We start from the raw sequence: 22,771 nt of genomic DNA, 5'->3' as shown, positions 1-22,771 counted from the left end.
CCTGTTGATTTCTGCCTTAGGTCCGCTTTATAAGGTGAATAAAAGCTACAGACCAGAATAAACCAGAAGTTCTCCAGAACAAGGCTTAGGAAAGGATGAAAATGAAACCCACAAATACAAACACAGAGGCGGTACAGCAGGGCTATGAGAGGAGTCAGTGCGGTTTCAGATGCGAGTTTACTGAGCCCAGTACGGACAGCAGTGTTGCTGACTCTGACTCACAGGCTATCGGAAAACTGGGGGCAGGAGACAATAGCCTGTCACTTCACTTCTTCAGTACCTTTTTTTTGTTTGTTTGTTTTGGCTAGGTGAAGCTAAATGGAGAGGACAAATTAGAGACTATTTTTTAATAGATTTTATTTTGTAGAACAGTTTTAGTTTCACGACAAAACTGTGTACCAAGGACGCAGAGTTCCCAGATGCTCCCTGACCCACCTCCCCCACAGCCTCCCCAGTTACCCATATACCACAGCACAGCGGTACATTTCTTAAAGTCCATGAGCCTACACTGAGACATCATCGTCACTCCATAGTTTACATTAGAGTTCATTTGTCCTATTGTACATTCTATGGGCTTTGACAAATGCATAACCACATGTATTTACCACCATAATAGCCGACCGAGTAGTTCCACTTCCCTAAAAATCCTCTGTGCTCTGCCTATTCATTCCTACCTCCCCGCCACCACTGATCTTTGTGCTGTACAACTTTGCCTCTTCCAGAATGTCACACAGTTAGAATCATCTACTCCGTAGCCTTTTCAGATTGGGCTTCTTTTATATTCTTTACTTAAATATACATTCAAGTTTCCTGCATGTCTTTTCATGGCTTGGTAGTTCATTTCTCTTTAGTTATAACAGCTATAATAATAGTCCATTGTCTGTATGTACCACAGTGTATTCACCCATTCACCTACACAAGGATATCTTGGTTGCTTCCGGGTGTAGGGACTTGTGAATAAAGCTGCTATAAACATCTGTGTGCAGGTTTTTGTCTGGGCATAATTTTTCAACTCATTTGGGTAAATACCAAGGACCACAATTGCTGGATCATATGGTTAAGGGTATGTTGAGCTTTGTAAGAAACTGCCAAACTGTCTTCCAAAGTGGCTACACCATTTTGCATTCTCACTAGCAATGAATGAGAGTTTCTGTTGCCCTACATCCTTGCCAGCATTTGATGTTATCAGTGTTTGGGATTTTCACCATTGTAATTGGTGTGTAGTTGCAATTTGTTTTAATTTGCAATTCACCAAAGACATATGATGTGAAGCATCTTTTCATATGCTTATTTGCCATCTGTATATCTTTTTTGGTGTGTCTGTTCAGATTTTGCTCCCTTTTTAATTGGGTTGTGTGGTTTTTTTGTAGTAGAGTTTTAAGAGTTCTGTGTATATTTTGGATAAGAGTCCTTTATCAGAGATATCTTTTAAAAAATATTTTCTTCCTGTCCGTAGCTTGTCTTCTCATTTTCCTGATGGTGTCTTTGTGGGGCAGAATTTTATTAAGTCCAGTTTACCAATTATTTCCTTCATAGATCATGCCTTTGAGGTTGTACCTAAAATGTCATTACCAAACTCAAAAAAGTCATCTGGGTTTTCTCCTATATAAACTTCCAGGAGATTTATGATTTTGCACTTTACACTTAGGTCTATGATTCATTAATTTTTGTGAATGGTATAAGGTCTATGTCTAGATTCCTTATTTTATTCTATTCTTTATTTTATTTTATTCCTATTTTGTTTTATTTTTTTATGGGGTTTAGTTCTGGGCTTTCTATTCTTTTCCAGTGATCTGCTTGTCTATTCTCTCACTAATCCAAGACTTTCTAGTAAGTCTTAAACTTGAGTAGTGTCAGTCCTCCAACTCTTGTTCTCCTTCATTATAGGCTTGTTTTTAGACTGATTCGTTCTGAATGTAATGCAAAGGCTCTCAATCCTTTTTTTTTTTTCATGTGCTCTCTTTTCACCTTTCCCGTATAGCTCATCTTGGGAATAGTTGACAAAATGGCCTTCTGTTCTTTTTTCTTCCCCCTTGCTTTAAGGAAATTTGATATCAGAGATGCTTCTTATGAATTCTCTGTCTCCTGAGGGAAAGAAGTTGGTCTTTCTATCTAGTTAGGTAACTGGGAGTGATGAAGAGAGGCTCCTGGATATTTCTGGAATGATTCCAGACACCTCTCCTGGGAGATCTCTGGCAAACATGCCACCACTGAGCAGTGTAACTCAGTTTTACCTTGGGCTGGACCCTCTCCTGTGACAACCGAGAATGTTGCAGATAGCTTTAAACACTGACTGGGGGAAAGTGCTCTTTGCAATATCAGGTTCTAAAATCAGGGAATACTACAAAGAAGATTCCATACATACTAAAGATCCTGGATTTTCTGAATTATATTTTTCTAAGGTTGATCACATGGGGATCACATGGGAAAGAGTGAAAATGTAGCTTTTTAAAAAAATTTATAAGCATAAAGTATACATTGTTCCAATTAGAAAAATTTCCTTCCCATGTGTAGTAGTGTTCAAAATAGGCTAAAAAAAATAAGATTCAGAATGCTTGAGGCTAAAGCAGATACTTCAGATTGCCTTTTGTTATACCAATGTGATTTATTTAATAATTCATATTTTGGAATACATTAATACAAATGATAGTTTTAGATTGCCATCAAAATTTTAAATATGCAACACAAGAAATTTTCATTTTTGTTAATTTTCTCAGATGAAATTAGACACTTCAGACATATGCGCTGTTTCACTCATGAAAGTACATCCAAATTGTTTTGTTTTAGTAATGTAGAATTAAGAAAGTTATTCATACTTTACTTAAAAGGAATAGTGCATTTCTGGGTATGGGAAGCTGTTGAAATAGGAAAGGTAAGAAATGTTGTGTTTTATTTTCTAGAATCCCTGAAAGGGCACAGAGAAATATACAAGATCCCCACAAATGATCTTGTCAATAATGTATTTTTAGAAATGAAATATTCATACAAAGAAAGTCTCTTGAATGTGCCTAATGATAAATAACAAAGAACACCAGACAGAATGATTCTGGAAGAGTAGTAATCAACCTAAACAAAAACAGTTTGGGCTATTTTAAAACACTGATATAAAATGCATTTTCTACTTTTTGAATACATTAGTATTATTTGGAAAATTTCACCCCTGATATTTCCTAAGCCATGATCATCACATGTACAATTATCCCCTATAAATGAAGAGAGTTCCCACAATACTTTGTTGTTGTTATTATTATTACTATCATTATTAATGTCTTGCTCTTCTTTTGGTTGTTTTTGGCCTAGTCTTTGGTCCCATCAACTTTGCTACTCTTCTCCCTCAATCAGACATGTTTTATACTCTAACACACATTGCATTCAAGGATAGGGTGATCTTGTGGTTTATCATTCACATGGGGACAATTCTGAGCATGAAAGCGTGTGCACTGAGTGATTACTTTGGTGCGACCGGCACAAACTGGACATTTCAAATAAGTGAAATCATACAATGTGTGGTTTCGAGGGTCAAGTTCTTTCACTTAGCATGTTTTCAAGGTCTATCCATGCCATAGCATGTGTCAGTACTCCGTTCCTTGTAGGGCTAAGTAATATTCCATTACATGACTATACATTTTGTCACTCCATTCATCAGTTGATACACATTTGGGTTGTTTCCATTTGGGGCTATTATGGATAATTCTGCTACGAACATGGTGTACAAGTTTTTCTGTGAACATCTGTTTTCAATTCTTATGGGGGCATACCTACGATTGGAATTTCTGGGTCACATGGTCACTCTGTGATTAATTTTTTAAGGAGCTGACAAATCACTTTTTACAGTGGCTACATCATTTTACATTCCTACCAGCAATACCTGAAGGCTCTAATTACTTCCCATCATCACTACATTTGTGCTTTGTTTGTTTAAAATTATAACCATCCCAGTGCAAGTGAAGTGGTGGTGCATTTTCGTTCTGATTTGCATTACTAACGATATTTAGTATTTTTCAGTGGCCATCTGTATATCTTAGTTGTAAAACTATTCACATCCTTTGTCCATTTTTAAAATTGTCTTTTTATTGAGTTGTAAGATTTGTTTATATATTCTACATATTAGACCCTGATCAGATATATGATTTACAAATATTTTACCCCAGTCTCATCTTTTTGCCTTGTTGATGGTGTCCTTCAAAGCACAAAATTTTTAATTTTTTTCATTCATTTGTATTCCCTTATATATTTTTTAAAATATATAATTTTTAAACTGTTTTCTTAGTGGTGCCCTGGGGATTACCATTAACATCTTAAATTACAAGAGCGTAGTTTGGATTAATACCAATTCAATTTTAATAGTATATATAAACTTCGTTTCTATAGAACTCCCTTCACCTTTTTTTAATGCTGTTATTGTCATGAATTACATCTCTTTAGACACTATGTACTCATCGACTTAGACGTCTCATTTTTGATTTAAGCAGTTGTCTTTTAAATCAGATAAAAGAAAAAAATGGGGGTTACAAACAAAATGTATTATCTTTTATTGTGTATTTACATATATTGATACCTTTACTGTTGCTGTTTATTTTTTCCTGTGCACTCCAGTTACTGTCTAGTTCCTTTCATTTCAGTTTGAAGAACTTCTTATAGTATTTCATAGAGAGCAAGGATGCTAGCAACAAATTCTATTTTTATTTATCTGGGAATGTCTTCATTTCTTTTTTCTTAATTTTCAAAAAATTATTTTCCTGGATATACGATAGTTGATTAAAAGGTGTTTTTTTTTTTTCTTCAAATCTTTGAAACGTCATTCCACTGCCTTCTGGCCTCTCTGGTTTTCTGGTGAGAAATACACTATTAATTTTATTTAGTATCTGTTGTATGTGATAAGTCTTTTTCTTTTGCTGCTTTTGATTTTTAAAATATTTTAAATTATCATTGTGATTTCCTTTTTGAATCATGGAATATGTAGAAGCGTGTTGCTTACTTTTGAAATATTTTGAGATATTATAGTTATCTCTTATTATTTAGTTCTACTTTGATAGCATTTGATATCAAGGACATACTCTACATGGCTCCAGGATTATATAATTTGTTGAGAATTATTTTATGGTCCAGTATATGGTCTGTTTTTATTGATGTTCTATATCCACTGTATTCTGCAATTATACTGTGCAGTGTTTTATATGTTTCCATTAGGTCAGGTATATTAATTATGTTGCCTAATTATCAGTGTCTCTACTAATTTTTGCCTGCTGCTTATTTTATCAGTTATTAAGAATTTCCATTAAAATCTTCCTCTATTTGTCTCTATATCCTTTCATTTCTCTAAGTGTTTTTCTTTATGTGTTTTGAGGCTTTATTATTAAGTGTATATGAATTTAGAATAATTTTTCTTTTAAATTTATTCAAATGATTAAATGCTTTTCTTTATCTCTAGTAATATTTATCACTTTAAAGTCTACTTTGTCTAATATTAATATAGTTTTACAAAATTTAATGTTTGTAGGGTATGTTCTTTACATCCTTTTACTTTCAGTCTATGTATCACTATACTTAGTGTCTGTTGTATAAGCAACATATAGTTACTCTTTTAATGCAGCCATTCTGTCTTTCAATTTGATTGTTTTCTACTTTTATTTTTATTCCGTTTACTTTTAATGTAATCATCAGTAAGTATTTGAGCTTATTTTTATCATTTTACTATTTGTTTTCTTTTAGCCCAGTCTTTTCTTTATTCCTTTCTTTCAAATTAATTATATATTTTTCTTTCATTTTTCTTCCCTATATTAACTTGTTGGGGGTTTATTTTCAGTGATTATTCTGTAAATTACAAGGCCTATTTATGCCTTACTGAAAAAAAAACTTTGTTTTCCTTTTGCCTCATTGTACACAAGGTAAAGATTTGAGAATGGTTTACTTTTACCTGTCTTTCAACTTCTCTGCTACTGTTTTTTAGTCTCTTAATTCAATGTGCACTTTAAACATCAGAAATACTATTTTTACAATCAGTATTAATTTATATGTACCTACATCTTCACCCTTCTGTTTCTCTTTTGTCTTTGCATAGAGATGCTTCCCATATGGGGTCATTTTCCACTGCCTAGAAAACTCTTTTTAGGGTTTCTTTTACTTCAGATATACTGTCAGTAAATTCTCTCAGCTTTTATTCTTCTGAATATTTTTACTCTGGTTTTATTTTTCCACATATTTCACTGGGTATAAATTTCAGGTGGACATCCCCCCCCCAGGTCTTTGAAGATGGCATTTTACTGTTATGGGTTGTTTGTGTCCCCCAGAAAGGTATTTTGAAGACTTAATTGCTAGTACCTTGGCATGTGACCTGATTTTGGAAATAGGGTCTTTATGGAGCTAATCAAATTAGAATGAGATCATGAGGTTGAGCTCTAATGCAATATGACTAGTGTTTTATGAAAAGGGGAAATTTGGACATAGAGACAGACACACACATGTAGGAAAGATGATGTGAAGAAGCACAAGGAGAGCACTATAAGAAGATAAGAGACTGGAGTGACCCATCTGTAATCTGCAGAATGCCAAAGATCGCCAGAGAACCACCAGAAGCCAGGAAGAATCCAGGAAGGATTCATCTGCAACTTTCAGAGGGAACATGGCTGCTGACACCTGGATTTTGGGTTCCTATCCTCCAGGACTGTGAGACAATTCATTTCGTTTCTTTCAGTCAGCAGTTGGTGGTACTTTGTTGTTATTCCTGCAGCAAATGGATACAACTGTCCTCTGACTCCTCTTCTTATTGAAAAATCTGTTAGTACTTTGATGTATCATTTTTCTCTGTTTTAAGATTTTCCTTTTGCCTTTGGTTTTCAGCCACTTGACTCTAATGTATTTTGTAATTTTCTTTGTATGTATCCTATTTGGATCCCACGTTTCTTTAAGATTTATTTATTTTTGAGGGAGGTTGCTGAAGGAGAGAGAGAGAGAGACTCTCAAGCAGACTCCCCACTGAGCAGGGAGCCCAACACGGGGCCCAATGTGGGGCCCAGTCCCATGACCCTGAGACCATAACTTGAGCTGAAATCAAGAGTTGGACACTTAACTGCCTGAGCCACCCAGGCGCCCCTGAATCCCATGTTTCTTTGCCCTATGACTTGATGTGTTTCATAGGTTTAGAAAGATTCTTTAAAATATCTTTTTAAATAATCTTTTCCCACATTTTCTCTCTGTCTTCTCCATATGAGTTTCCAAATGCACATTATGTTAACCTTATTTACCAACTTCCATATGTTTCATGTCATTTTCTGTGTTTTAATCTTTTTGTTCCTCTGAATACTGCAGTCTGGATCTCCCCTACTGTTATATCTTGTAATTCACTAATGTTCTCTCACTTTCCCTACTGTTAAACCCATATTTCAAATCGTCACTGTTAAGTTATTCTTTTTTTAGTTCTGGAATTTCCATCTGATTCTTTATTATATATTTCAGTTCTCTTGTGATAGTTACCATATTTCAAAAAACTCGATCATTGACTATATTAATCATAGTTATTTGGAAATCTGGTTTGGATAACTACAATATCTATATCATCGCAGATCTGTTTTATTGTGTAAATCTTCTCTTGGCTTTCTGTCATTTGGTCTCTTTTACTGGCAAGCCTAGTAGTTTCAGATTGTCTGCCAAACATTGTATATGAAAAATTATAGGTGCTCTGGTTGAAGTTGTCTTTCTCCAGAGAGAAGTTAATCACCTTCTGGCAGCAAAGAGATATGAGAAAACCATTTTAATACAGTCAGTCACTGAGATCATTCAAGGCTATGCTTTAGCTTTGTGATCTGCTATTTCTAATTTGTCTTTACTCCTATAATGTAGCCCCCTGGAAGTCTCAAGAGAAAGCTGGCAGTTTTACTGTGGTCTCTCCTTCACGAACAGACTTCAATTCCAAGTCTTGTCTCTTCAGAACTATGAGTCTGGTAAATCTTTAATCTGCTTTGTTAGCCTCTTATCAGCTGCTTTTGCTCCATTTCTTGACCTCTTGCCCTTGGCCTATGAAGCTCAGGAACTGGCAAATTTCTCACAAGAAAGTTGGATATAGAACATAGGGCTAATTTCACTATTGTTTTCCTTTCCTTAGGATTTCATTTCCTGAACATAGCGTGTCTAATTTTGTCTCTCGGGGCTGGTAAGTCTGCCAAAAGCACTAGCTTTCTCCTTAGGCTCTAGGCTTCTCCACACAAATGAACCAAGTGGAAAATATGTTGTTGAGCCTAGAACTTCCAATTCAGCTCAATTCAGCAATTTTTCCTTTTCTCTGAGCTCTTAGCTCATGAAATTTGTCGGTTTTAGTTGATCTCTATTGTCTTCAAATATCTGTTTCATTAAATATATATTACTTCAATCCCGTTCCTCTCCGTTGTTCTCTAGGAAGGTTTTTTCCCCCCGACACAAACTTCTTTTTATCCAGAAAATCTTTTTAAAAATATTTGTATTTTATTTATTTTTATTTTCTCTTCATTATATCTTTCCACCATTTTGCCTCATTTTCATTATGTTCTTCATTCTGTTAGTAATAAAATGATCTAATCATAGAGATAAACATAGGATTGGTGCTAATTTTATATATGTGTTTGTGTGTGTGTGTGTGTGTGTGTGTGTGTGTGTGTATTAAAGAAAAGGATAGCCATAAATGTTGAATAAATTTGGAAAGAAAGCCATCAGTCTCACCCTACAATTATTTATTCTTTTCCACATACATTCTGTCCCCAAGCAATATTTTTTGAACTGCTCCAGACATCAAATCTACCATCCAAAAGTAGTATTTCTACCACTCTTAAACTTTCTATCATGATCCTTGGGTTCATGTCCTTTTTTAGTTTTTCTATTCATTGCTAGAAGCATTTCATTTCAAATATGTTCAGTAATTTTGCTCTCTTTCCATCAGTGGGGTGACCATTGTTACTCTCAAAAAAATTATTCTAGTTTGGAGAATTATTATATTGCTATCTATTAGTCATACACACTTGACAAGATCTCAACCCTGGCTGTAGCAAATTATGTAAATTCTCTATTGAGCTACAGACTAATTTATCCAAATAACTCCCTAACCCTTGCTTTAGAAAGTTTAATAGTCATCTCATAATTAATAGCCCCCAAACAGAATGTTTGTCCTTCCCACACCATCTCCTTAAATTAGCCCTCTTTCTGAATTCTCACTTTCTATCAATGACACTAGCATCCACTTGGGTTGCTAAAGAAATGAATTTGGGAGTCACCTTTAGTTTCTACCCTACCTTCTTCCTGAGAAACATATGTCAATTCCTTTCACTGCTCTCCGCTCCCACTGCACACCTGTATGATAACATCATTCCTGGATTGAAGAAAAAGCAGTGACTCAGTTCATTCTCCACGTGGTTCCAACATTATCATTTTTAAAATGTAAAGATTGTGCATAGGAGCTGAGAATAGCAAATATAGCTTGGGAAAGATGAATAAATAAAAAGTAATCCAAATATTACAATTTTTTTCATGTGTCAGGGGCCGTTCTGTAGTAAGAGGTGGTTTGGCATTCTGATAGCATTACTGACCTGCTGAAAGGCTTTGTACCATAGCTCCAGTAGCTTCTCATGGCTCTTAGCATAAACTACTTACCATGGCCTCCAGAACCCTACTTGGTCTGCTTATTATTCCGCTCCTTACCCAACACCAGCCAAGCTGGCCCCCTTTCACTCAAGGTTCTTTACATTATTATTCCTTCTCCTTACAAGTCTCATAGCTTATCTCTTACATTTCTTCTTTTAAGCATCAAGTCAATAATCATCTCTCTGTTCTCCATGTTGTATCTCTGTCTTAAGTGACCCCCAGTTGTTCTCTGTCATGCCTTATAGCTTATTGACTTTGCAATGCATGTGACAATGCAAAATTGTTGTTTTTTGTTTTCATTATTGTTCACTTGTATATTGTTTATTTCTACCACATTAATGAAGTTTTAGGAACCTTACCTTGTTTATTCCAGTAGCCCTTGGAGCAATACCTGGCCTAGGTGCTTCCTGAATAATTATTGAAAAAATAAATTTTGAAAGGGCTCTAGGATTTCCCACAAAGTTCTGAAAACTTCTAATTAATCTATTATTTTCTTGAAATAAAATGTAATCTCTCAAGTATTAGCATTTGTAATAAAAATGATTTATTCTTTGGCTTTATGTTTTGATTTCATATATAGTATAGCCAATTATATTTTATTGCAAGTCTAAAGCAGTTCTGTTATATCCTAGATCAAATGGGCTTTATGACTCTTCCAGGGAGGCTAAACTGTATTTATTACCTTGTTTCTGTATGAAAATGTGGTCTGTAGTCCAAGTAACAAAAATTTACTTTCTAACAAACTTTGAATTCAAAATTAATTTTTACATTGATGACAGCCTATATAGAGTTCTGAGCGTTCATTAAATCAGAACCCAAATTTCATTAAAAAATATCCTCGGTTCCATGAAGCAACCACAGTAAGCCTTGTTTTCAGAAGTAGGGAAGATGTAAATGGTAAATACATAAATGTAGTCCTTTATATGGAACAGGAAAAGTATATAGTCTATAGTACATACAGTGGATGTGAGTGCAATATACTCCAAGTGTCTGGACAACCAGAAAGAGAGTCATTACATGGATTTCTTGGCTAAAAATGATCTAAAATCATTTAAAAAGAATATATTTATTGGCACATTTATTGGTGGTTTTTTAAAGCAATTTTAGGGTTGAGTCTCACTTAGTTTCTTGAAATTCATCTTAGAGAAGATATGGGGAGGGTACTCTCTTCTACACCAAAATAATGTTTGTGTTTGTTTTATATTTGTATTTTTGTTAAAGATTTTATTCATTCATTTGTCAGAGAGACAGAGCGAGAAAGAGAGAGCTCAAGCAAGGGAGCAGCAGGTAAAAGGAGAAGCAGGCTCTGCACTGAGCAAGGACCCCGATTGAGGGACTTGATCCCAGGATCCTGGGATCATGACCTGAGCCAAAGGCAGACGCCTAACCAACTGAGCCACCCAGGTGTCCCTTGTATTCATATTTTTCTTTGATATTTATTTAACTAGTTTATGAGATTAATAGAGGGCTATCTTCTCTACCATTTAGCACAACTATTTTGTTGTTTTATTTTATACAAGCACTTTTTGTTTTGTTTTGTTTTAAATGAATAGGAACTTACCTGTTTTTCTGGCCAAGAATTATGATATAATTTACTCAAACACAGTAACAACTGAATTTCTATATTAACAGTCACAGAGTCAAAGTGTTTCAATAAAAAATTATATAAATTTACTGGCTGTCAGGGAAGAATTGAAAATAACTCCAGATCTGTATGTCAGCCAAACTCCATACTTGTTATTCTTAAATGGATCTCGTTTTCCCTGAAGTTCAGCAAAACGATAGAGTTTTTTAAAATATTAAAGAAAAAAGGAAATGAGTTATATCTGTATTATGACAAATGAATTTTGCAGATTAAGATTATGCACGTGTATGTGTGAATGTGTGTAGTTATGTGTGTGTAGATGTATGTGTGTGTGTAGGTTCCTCATATTATTGAAATGTATTTTTTCTCCTGCAACCTAACATTAGACATAAAACTTCCCATAACAGGCTGTATTGGTCAGTGTGTCCCTGGAAGAAGGTGTTTTGTATCTCAGAGGTAGCATAAGCCCCATTAGATGTGGTGTTGCTATGGTAACTGCTCTCTCTTTTTTAATTGAATAGCATAGTAAGTAGTCTTATAAAACCCACCAACCCATAACTTTCTGGTGCCTCAAGGCAGCTTTAACTTAACCACCTTCTCTTTGTCTTTATTTTTTTCAGTCTAAGGGATTCAGGTGTTTGGCTCTACCTGTTTTATGAGTCTGATGTGCCTTGGTACTAAAATCCTTGGGTTGTTGACCGCAGAGAATTTCTGAACAGGAGCTCAATGTAGTTATAAAATCAAGAGAAGAATACAACATTTCAATTGCAGGAACAAAAGCAAACTTCTACATAAGACTGTGTATGTAAAACAGACTGAATAAGGCCCAAGGATTTGATCTGATTTCACCAGAACTTATCTACACCTGGCAGGGTGCAAAGAAATCATTCTAGAAACACAAGAGCCACAGAGAGTGTTGTGTTAAAATAAGTCTTCGGCAACAGGCTCACATATTTTAGATTAAACAGAAATTCTCCTAGGATCCAAGAGTCCTATTTTCCTTTCTGGCTCAAACACACACCTCATAAAATATCTATGCCTTAGTGCAGAGATGTTGCATAGGGTCAAATAAAATCTATTGTAACTCCCTTCCCACCCCCTTTCCTTCTTAGAGACAGTAATTCTTTCTGGTTATTTTGCTAGTTATTTATGTTTAAACTGTTAGTAAATAATCTAAGTGTTGGCAAATACTTCCTACTGAGTAGCATTACAATTTTTCAAAAAACTGAGTGGGTAAGAACAATTAAGAGATATCTGCCTGTAAGTCTATATATTGGGTATCGACCCTTTGTAATACCAAAGAAACACAAAGTCTAGAGCTTAGAATTTACCTCATCTAACTTCTCATGCAATTAGAGATTCTCTTTACAATATTAAAAAGTTAATTTGAAAACATGTTTCTATCTAATCTCTCAGTACTCCTAAATTTTGATGCAACTCAAATATAGTTGATGATTGCTTTCTCAACTTTGCTAGCATCTTTTACAAGATGAATAATTTAGTTTATATTTAGGCAATGAATAAATACCATAGCAAAGTGGGTAATTATAACAGCTTACTCTTTTCAGAGTGTTCCTCTGCCTACTCAGAGAAATCCCAGAGGAAATAAAGGAACAGGAACAAAGAATTAAGTATAATGAAATGTACCTACAGTATCTTTGGAAGAAGCACATCCCATTGAATTGAGGGCATGGAGATCTTCAGGTGAGAAATATTGGGGACACTACTCCCTAGGTGTCTTTTGCTTCTAGTGTGTTGCTGAGTATGCAAAGAATTCGAGGCCCTAATCGCTTTTTACCTGCCATTTTTCAGTGTTGTGTTTGCAGTGAGCAACCTTGACAAATGCAATGTCTCCTTCTGAGACAAAGAGTAGGCTGGCTTACTGTCTGCTATAAAACAGCAGGTTCCCAATATCAGTGTTCCTTGGCTGTAAGGTAAAGTCATCGCGGGTGTAGCATCAATCTGGGCTCTCTGCATCACCCTTGTGGGACATGGTGGGCAAGGGAGAAAGGATACAAAAATGCTGGTATTTATGCTCCTTGCTTTGCTGTAAGTAATAAAGTCCTTTGTGTCTGACCCAGGAGTCTCGAGTCTTTTGGCAGCAACCACGAAACAGTAGAAGGCTTATTTATTAGCTTGTAAGTAGGATAAAATCCCAAACCAGATAGGAGGAAGTTGCTAAATTCACCCTCACATCCTTTTGGTGGTGGCATTAATATACCATCAAAACTGTAACCTGATTTTTGCCAGAAAAGAGAGCTATAGTTTAATTATTCTAAATCTGAAGCCATTACCTTGGTAGATGTTCTAAAAGCAAGCAAAACATTTTAAAGCACATACAAAAGGGGCAAGGAGAGCATTGCTCAAAAGTATGTATTATTTCTTTAACAAGGTGAGGATTTATTTTTTTCTTCTGAGGCAGGAAACTTTTAGACTAACATTATTTTGCCATACTATTTAGAATAGAATTTTAGACCTTTGACCACCTATGTATTTATAAGGTATAAAATAATTTTAATCTGTCACAACCAGAATCAAAGCATGGTTTCTAGACTGTCACCTTCTAGCAGAAGTGGCATTGGGGTCCTTATTAGCTTTGTTAGGCAACTCAGTTTTCAATGAAATGCCAACTGAATCTCTCCACACATTATCCGTTTGGGAAGAAGTATTTGTATTCAACTGGCAACAAACTAACTAGGCAGACAATCTGGAATGTACTGATGTTCTATAGCTATCAAATCCACAAATGGGATAAATAATATCTATGAAGATAATCCAAAGAACATGAAGTCCATTTATTTCTCTAAACCATTATTTCTCAACTTTTCATTTTTTTAACTGCCCCCCCCCACACTAACCTTTTTCGGCATTCCCTCCCCCCCACCCCTTTAATTGCTTCCCTGCCAAGCTTCAAGGGAAATTTAAGACCAGAGATATACTCTATATATGTTTGTGTGCTGCAGCCCTTGGAAGGCCACAACTATTGTAATATCTAGGATTTTTTTTTGGCCTCCCAGGAACCAGTCATTACCCCCTTGTGGATGATATTGCCCACACTGAGAACTCATGTGCTAAACACTCCAAAATCTATCCCTGGACTCAGCTGTATACTTCCCTGCCTACACTGTTATATGGTCTCTCAATAGCTCCCCCCTTTTTTAACTGCCTTGTAGTGATGGTTATATTTAGTGAGGCTACAAAAAAATAGCACATGAAACTACTTAAGGCTACTAATAAATTCGTCATTGGGGGCACCATAACACAATGATTAAAAGTTTCATCTGGCTACCTGAATTTGAGTCTTGACGTTATACTTACTAGCTCTGTAGTCTTAGGTGTGTTGGCTAGCATCTTATGTGTCAAATATGGGTCGCAACACTACTCAAACCACAGGCTTATTATAAGAAATAAGGATAAAATGCATGTAAAGTACGTGACCGAGTAAAATCTTCAGAATATTAGCTCTTATATACATACAGTTGTGCAGGGTCCTCTGCGCAAAGAGGCTAAGAATGTTCTCACTGGTCACGCTGTCAAAAGTAATTGAGTGATTTTATCCTAGGAATAGATATTAAGAGTTATGATTGACAGATTTTCTTCTTTTCACCATCTGATACAAAGTTTGAAGACCAATTTGTGTTCCTTCCCATAGTAAGTACATAGTAATTCATAATATTTGACTCTTATTCCAAGTTATGCTTTTGCTCTTATTTTCCTTTCTTATTTAGCATGAATTTTGGCATACAGGCCTGGTTTGAGTCTTGCATCCATTACTCATTAGCCTGTTAACTTTAGGTGAGTTTTTTTGCCTCCTTAGTTTTCTTTGTTCTCATTGATAAGATGAGGTCAATATTGGTACCTAACCAATAAGATTGTTTAGAGGAAAGTACATGGCACCTAATGAGTGATAAGAATTCAATTATTCTTATTCAATTACTTTTATGGTTTACCTTATCTTGCCATATTTTTTATATCTGTATAAACTATCATATTTTTTCCAATAAAATGAATAAATAAAAATATACCTAGAACACTGCTGCTGTGATTTGAAGGTTTGTGATCCCCAAAATTCAGATGTGAAATCCTAATGCCAATGTGATGGTATTAGGAGGCGGGCTTTAGAAGGCTTTGGGAGGTGCTTAAATCATGAGGGTGGAGCCCTCGGGAATGGAATTAGCACTCTTATGAAGGTGAGCTCATAGAGGTCCTGAGCCCCCTCTACTCTGTGAAAATACAATGACAAGTCTGAAACCCAGGAAGGGACCCTCACTCAACTGTGCTGGCGCTCTGATCTTGAAATTCTAGCCTCCAGAACTGTGAGAATTAAATTTCTGTCGTTTACAAGCTACCCAGTCTGTGATATTTTGTTACAGCAGCCTGACTGGACTAAGATGGTGGCCACGACCACAGTGCCTCCTCTGTAAGGGTTTAGGGTCTTAGATATTTTCTCACACTGTCACGGGAGTCCCCTTGACTGGAAAAGGAGCAATGATGTTGACCCAGTACCACTCCAGTCATCATTGCAGACCCTTATATTCGAGTCCCCGACTGTGACACAGACCTATGACCCGTGGATGATTGAGAATGGGAGTCTGCCCAGGATGATGGATGGTTTGGTAGGTCGAACCCTGGAACTAAATTTAGATATCTAGACACTTGCCCTGCAGCTAAACACAGTTTTGCTTGTGATGCCAGGCAAAGCAAGCCAAGCATCTTCACACCTGCCTCTCACATCTGCTAATCGACGTAGTTGTCTTTTCTTATTTGCTAGCATCCCAGGGCTTGTACTAACATCTGTAAAAATCCTCAGCCTGGTTAAAGTACTAGTTTCTTCACTTCGCTGTGTGGCCCTGAACACCTTACTTTACCTCCTTGGTTTCTCGTCTATAAGATGGAGATAAAGATATTCAGAGATCTGTGAGAATGATGTAAGTGAACTTATATATAAACATGGAAAGCATCGTGCCTGGCCTAGAGTAGACACTTTGTAAATGTAAACTTGACTCATTTCCCTTTTCTTAGTGAGAAAGTCAGGGTTTCAGATTGACCCTCAAGTTAATAATAGAAAAAAAAAGAATTTATTTCCCCAGGTGTCTATATTACATTCATTTAGCCTATAAAATTAGACCTCAATACAAAGCCTAAAGGCAAAGTGCTCTGCCCACAATTGTTTCTTGCTTATCTCTTTTCAGAGGAGCTTGGTAGTGCATGGGTAAAACTGATGAGGATACGTATAAATGAAGGAAGGGGGAGAGAAAGGAAAAGTAGATATTTGATATTTTTCCTCCTTATTTGTAGTGGTGCCATGGGGGATATCATTTCTGAGACTCTGCAGTAGGCAAAATTCTAAGATGATCCCCAAGAATCCATCCCTTCACTATGAGAGGATCCCTTGGATGTGATAGGACATCTCTCCCATTAAGTTACATGACAAAAGGGGTTTTGCAAATGTAATTTTGGTTACTAATGTGTTGACTTTGAGTTAACCACAAAGGAGATTATTTGAGTAAGTCTGATCTAATCACAAGAGCTCTTTAAATCTGTAGCTAGAGGATGAAGATAAACAAGGTCAAAGATCTGAAGCATGAGAGGCTTTGACTTGCCACTGCTAGCTTGAATATGGAGGGGGCCACATGGCAAGGGATGTGGGGAGACTCTGGAAGCTGAGAGTGGCCCCTGGCTGGCAGCCAGAAAAAATAAGAGGGACCCCAGTCCCACAACTGCAAGAAACTGCCAATAACAAAAATGAGCTTGGAAGTGAATTTTTCCTCAGAGCCCCCAAATGAGAGCTCAGGGTCTGACTGATACCTTCATTTCAGACTTATGAAATCCTAAGCAGAGAAACCAGCCATTCTCTGCCTGGACTCCTGACCTATAGAAACTGTGATATAAGAAATTTTCGTTGTTTTAAGATGCTGGGCTTGTAGCAATTTATTGCACAGCTATAGAAAACTAATGCATGTCGGGTGATAATATAAAAACTTACAGAAATACCCAAGGCAATACCTGGAAACAGCCGAAAGTCCCATCCCATCTCTTTAAGCATTAGCTCAACTGCTGTTAAACATTATCTTCTTGAGCTACCAGCAACCCAGGTTTAGCAACTTCCCCCCAAACATAGCTTGTGAATGAGGTCCTAGAAGTCCTTCACTGGCATGGCCCCTAATTTATCACTCAACATGCCAGGCTGTTCTGAAGTAATCAGTTCATATCTTTGATTCTGTATCATTCATGGCATGCTCACTTATTTCTTCCTGACTTTAAATATGCTTGCACTCCACCAGTATCACTTAAATCCTACTAAATCCTAAGGTCCTGGAATGAAGACTTTTTTTTAATCTTCAGTACCTATTAGTTTTTGCAAACTATTAAAGTACTGATTAAAGGAATAAGATAATGATGTAAGAAATCTTGCTTATTCTTCAAGTCCTATCCCAATCAATAAGGCATTTTCAGACCTAGCATCCTCTTGAAATATGGAAAGGAAAAGGGATCATACTAATGGATAAACTACCAGGACAGGGCCAGAAGATACGTCAAAAGCTGCAGTAGAAGTGGAAACACCTTCTTTCTGACAGAGAAGGGAAAGAGAACTTAAAAATTATGAGTTCAATATTCTCAGAGAGATTTGAGTAGCTATCTTATTCAGAATTAAACAGGACCAAAAAACTAGAAACAGTTCTTGGAAATGATAAATATGGTTGCCAAAATAAAACAATGAATAAGATAACTGAATAATAACTTGGATGCAAGTTAATATTAAGTTTGTGATCTGAAAGATTAACAGACATTTATCCCTCTGTACACTTCTGTCAAAGAACATAGAACAAAACAACAAAAAGATGAAAAACATGTAAGAAAATATTAAGACATGAGTAATATCTATTAAAAATATGTTACCCTTAACATATTTTAACACCCATATCCTGGGTGGCTCAGTCAACTGAGCGTCTGACTCTTGATTTCAGCTCAGGTTATGATCTCAGGGTCCTGAGATCGAACCCTGAGTCAGCTTGCCCTTTTCCCTCTCCCTCTGCCCCTCTGCTCACTCACTCTTGCTTTCTCTAAAAAAAAAAATAAAATCTTAAAAAAATTAAAATATGTTAAATACAATGCTCAGAAACAAAGACAAATTGTTGAAGATGTAACAGGAAAATTTCTCTGAGTGGAAGCAATAGTCACATCTTCAGATTTGAAATGGGCTACACAGTAACTGTGTATTAATTTGTTCATTTATTCAACAAATTGTTACTGACCTTAGTTTATTCAGGATATTGTAGATATGGAAATGAACATTAAAAAGAATAAAAAAGAATTTTAAAAATGTGTGGTTGGCAATATTTTAAAATGGCCCCCAATGTTCCCGTGTTCTATATGACCTCCCACTGAGTACGGAAGCAACCTAAGACTGTGATGGATATTACTCCTCTGCTAATTTACACTATATAGTAAAGGCAGAGATTTTGCAGATGTAATTAAGGTCCCTAATCAGTTTGCCTTTGAGTTGAGTTATCCATACCTAGGATAATTGCCTAGGTATGCCTTACCTAATTAAGTGAGCCCTTGTTTTAGGGGGTGCTGGGTGGCTCAATCAGTTAAGCATCCAACTCTTGACTTCAGCTCAGATCATGATCTCAGGGTCATGGGATCAAGCCCCATGTTGGGCTCCATGCTCAGTGCAGATTCTGTTTGAGGTTCTCTCTCTCTCCCTCTGTCCCTGCTCACATGCTCTCTCTCTCTCTCTCTCTAAAATAAATAAATAAAATATTTTTTTTAAAAAGTGGTTTTAGGACTTCCTTGAGCTTAGAGACTCTAAGGAACTCTTTCTGTTGCTGCCATTGAAGGAACAAACTGCCATGAATTCAATAGCTTCAAGGAAATAAATTCTACCAACAACCTGAGGGACCGCAAATGTAAATCCTTCCTTAAGTCAAGTTTCCAGATAAGAATGCAGCCCAATAAACACCTTGATTTTAGTCTTGTGAGACCCTGACCAGAGGACTTAGTTATCTTTCTTGGACTTCTGACATATAGAAACTATGATATAATTAACAGGTATTGCTTTAAACTGCTAAATTTGTGGTACTCTGTTAAACAGCAATAGAAACCTAATACAAGATCTACATTAAGATGAAACTTCAGGACTCAAAAGTATAAAGGAAAGTTCCTTAATGTTTTCAAAGGAAAATTTCAAAGTTCTAAAAATCAGAATTAACTTTAGACTTTACAATAACAACATGGTATTCCAGAAAACAATGGAACAATTCCTCCAATGTTTGGAGGAAAAATGATTTGGAGCTAAACGATGAATAAAATGAGAGAGTGAAATAAAGACATTTTCTGACATGCAAGGACATTGAAATTACACTGTCCATATGGCATGGTTTTGAGAAAATCATAGAATATACGATAAAAAGAATCAATCTGACCTTTACTCTTCGAATAGTCTCCTTAGAGGGGTACACATGAAGATATGCCAAATGTGTCCCTTGGACATGGAGCATCATTGTATTATTGATGTTGCTTATCTTTTCTTTTTACATTTTTATTGAGGTAAAATATAGACAGATTACTGTGCATCAAATTCACTAATCTTTATAAAGTTTGAGGAATTTTGTATATGTATACACCCAGGTAATGACTACCAAGATCAAAATATAGAACCTTTCCAGTCTCCCAGAAAGTGCCTTTAGCTGCCCCCCAAAATGGCCACCATCACCCCCACTTCTATCCCCATTCATTAGTTTTCTCAGGTCTGGAACTTCATCTAAATGCAATCCCACAATGTGCATTATTTTATGCCCCCCCCTTTTTTTTTGCCGTGACAGTCATTCTTATTTTGTCTGCCAGTAGTTCATTCTCTTTTCATAGCTCAATAATATTTAATAGATCACTTCATTTATACGCCACAACTGAGCCATTGCTCCTTTGGATGTTTGAGTTGTTTTGGGGATTTGGCTATCCTGAAAAGAAGCTGCTTTGAATATCCTTCCACATATTTTGGTTGTGTGCACTAATTTCCGTATAGCCAAATATCTAGGAGTGAATCACTGGGTCATAGGATAGTAGATATGTTTATTGCTTTTAATCATTTATGTTCAAGCTACAAGGAAAACATTGAAGGCTCATCTGTAGTAATAAAATAAATGAAAATAACAAAGTCTTCATAATTTAAAAACAAGGTTAAGACTGACAGAATTCAATGGGGAAAAAATGATACTCCAGCTCATTTACTCATATTCCCCAACAATAAGGTAAACTTTTCAAAAATTCCATTCTGATCATGATCTGCCTCTGCTCCAAAGTACCTTCCCCTGGTTCTTAGGAGAAAAGCAAAGCCCCTTAATAAAGCCCGCAAAGCTCTGCATGGCTGGCCTCTACTTTTCTATTTTATCTCTTTGCTCTTCTCCACTTTTTCCACTTAAGTCCCACTGGCTTCTTTCATATCATTCTTGCCATGACTTCTCTGTCCCAGGGCCTTTGCAAGAGCTGTTCCTTTTTCTGGAATGCTCTTGATACCAGTTTCCACATAGTTAAATCCTATTCATCCCTCAGATCTCTTACCAGAGGTAACCACTTCTGAGAAACCGTTCCTGATCTCCTTAATATAAATTCTCATAACTCTATGAACGTCTGGGCAGCACTTGTCATTGCAATTTATTTGTTTGTGTTATTATTGATTGAGCTTTGCCTTTTTCATTAGGTGGCAATTTCCATGATGACAGAGTTTATGTTCATTTTTACTCATCATTTTATTACCAGAATCTGGCATAGCAGTTGGTCAATGTAGGGCACTCAATAAATATTTATCAAGCTGTAGAAAGAACCTTACATGGTAAAGATAATTTTGAAATTGAAGAACTGATATCATTTAAAATTATGAAGGCAATCATATGAGGAACAGAAGATAATAACATGATATAAATTGAAGTAGAGAGAGAAGGTTCTAATAATTGAACTAAATTTCTCTTCTTCCTAGAATTGAGTCAAAAGCCTAGTACTTATAGTGCTAATCAACAGGAGAACTAAAAGTAGAAGCATTTAAGTGTAATTATCTCTGGGAAATGAGGCTAGGGCTGGAGAATGGTGTTTGGGGAGGTAGATTTTTACTCAAAAATTTTTAGCTTTTTTTTTTTAAAGATTTATTATTTATTTTAGAGTGTGTGTGTGTGTGTGTGTGTGTGTGTGTGTGTGCATGAATTGGGGGAGGGGTAGAGGGAGAGAGAGAGAATGCCAAGCAGACTCCCTGCTGGACGCAGACCCCAACGTGGGGCTCTATCTCATGACCTGAGCTGAAATCAAGAGTCAGATGCTTAACAACTGAGCCACCCGAGTGCTCCTTTTTTTACCCTTATTTTTAATTTATTGTACTATAAAACATTTATTATAATAAATAACAGAAAGATGAAACCCAAGGTTACTGTACATACCCAGCTTTGGAAACCTTTGGAAGACAGGGGAAGCTAATTTGCATATGTCCCCCTGTGTCAGGGGTTGGGTGTAGAGTAAGGCAAATGTGATTACATACTTGAGGTTGTTGACAAATTTCCTAGGTTTGTAACAAATTCAAGCATCCGGTAAAGTGAACTAATGAAACTGTAAACTGATTTGAAGACTATCAGGGGTAACAACAGGTTTTGAAAGTTCATAGAGCAAGATGTCCTTGTTCCTTGGAGTTAGTTTGGGCAATCAGTGATCAGGGCAGAACATCAGTGTCCTGTATGGTTCTCGAATTTCCTCCTGTGCTAGGCACAAGACAGGTGGTAGCAGTACCGAATCAAATCAGTTGTATCTCACAAAGCAAGAGTAGAATAGAGGGAACAAAATCTTAGCCATATTATAGTTTCAAATAGAAGATCTCAACAGCTAAGCAGGAGTAAATATTTTAAACCAAACTGGTGAATCAGAGCTAAGGATTGGGATTTTTCAGGAGAGAACTTGGCAGTAGGCTATGGGGACTTGGGGGCAGGGCAGTACATATTAATTCTGATCCACAACTGACTGACTTTCTCAGTAACCCTCTCAAAGGGTCAGGATCTTGTCTTCTGGGCTGTGCCACTGAACATATCCACCCTACATGCCGACATGTCCTCTAAATTCCAGCACAAACTAACTTTAAAAAAAAAAAAAAAAAACCTTTATATAGCCCAGAACCAAAAATAATCCCTCCCTCCTTGATTTCCCAAAGCACTTTTTCTAATTTTCTTATGGCATTTAGCCCTTTATATTATGCACTCTGGCTACATATGTGCCTTTCTTACTTCACTCATTAATCTAAGAGGTCATGAGAATTTGGGATAGGTATTCATCATAGGGATTGGCAGTGGACCTTCCACATCATTGGTGAAAGAAGGTTCAACAGCAAATCAGGTGTTACCTGAGGACTCCAAGATGACAAATGTTGCCCATCTCACTGAATTGTCATATGCAATGTGCCTTATGAGTATGCTCTGGTTAGCATCACAAAATTCAGAATGTGTATTACCATATCATGCTAGAAGTATATACTATTATTTCCATTAGTACTATTTAGGGGAATGAAAATGTTTTCTATCAGTGTTGTTAAGTCCTGCACATCTT

The sequence above is a fragment of the Eumetopias jubatus genome, unplaced genomic scaffold (genome assembly GCF_037043125.1).
Source record: "Eumetopias jubatus isolate StellerSeaLion01/CBP00866 unplaced genomic scaffold, mEumJub1_p1.0 scaffold_6, whole genome shotgun sequence".
Lineage (NCBI taxonomy): Eukaryota > Metazoa > Chordata > Mammalia > Carnivora > Otariidae > Eumetopias > Eumetopias jubatus.
Note: the sequence above shows the minus strand (reverse complement) of the source record.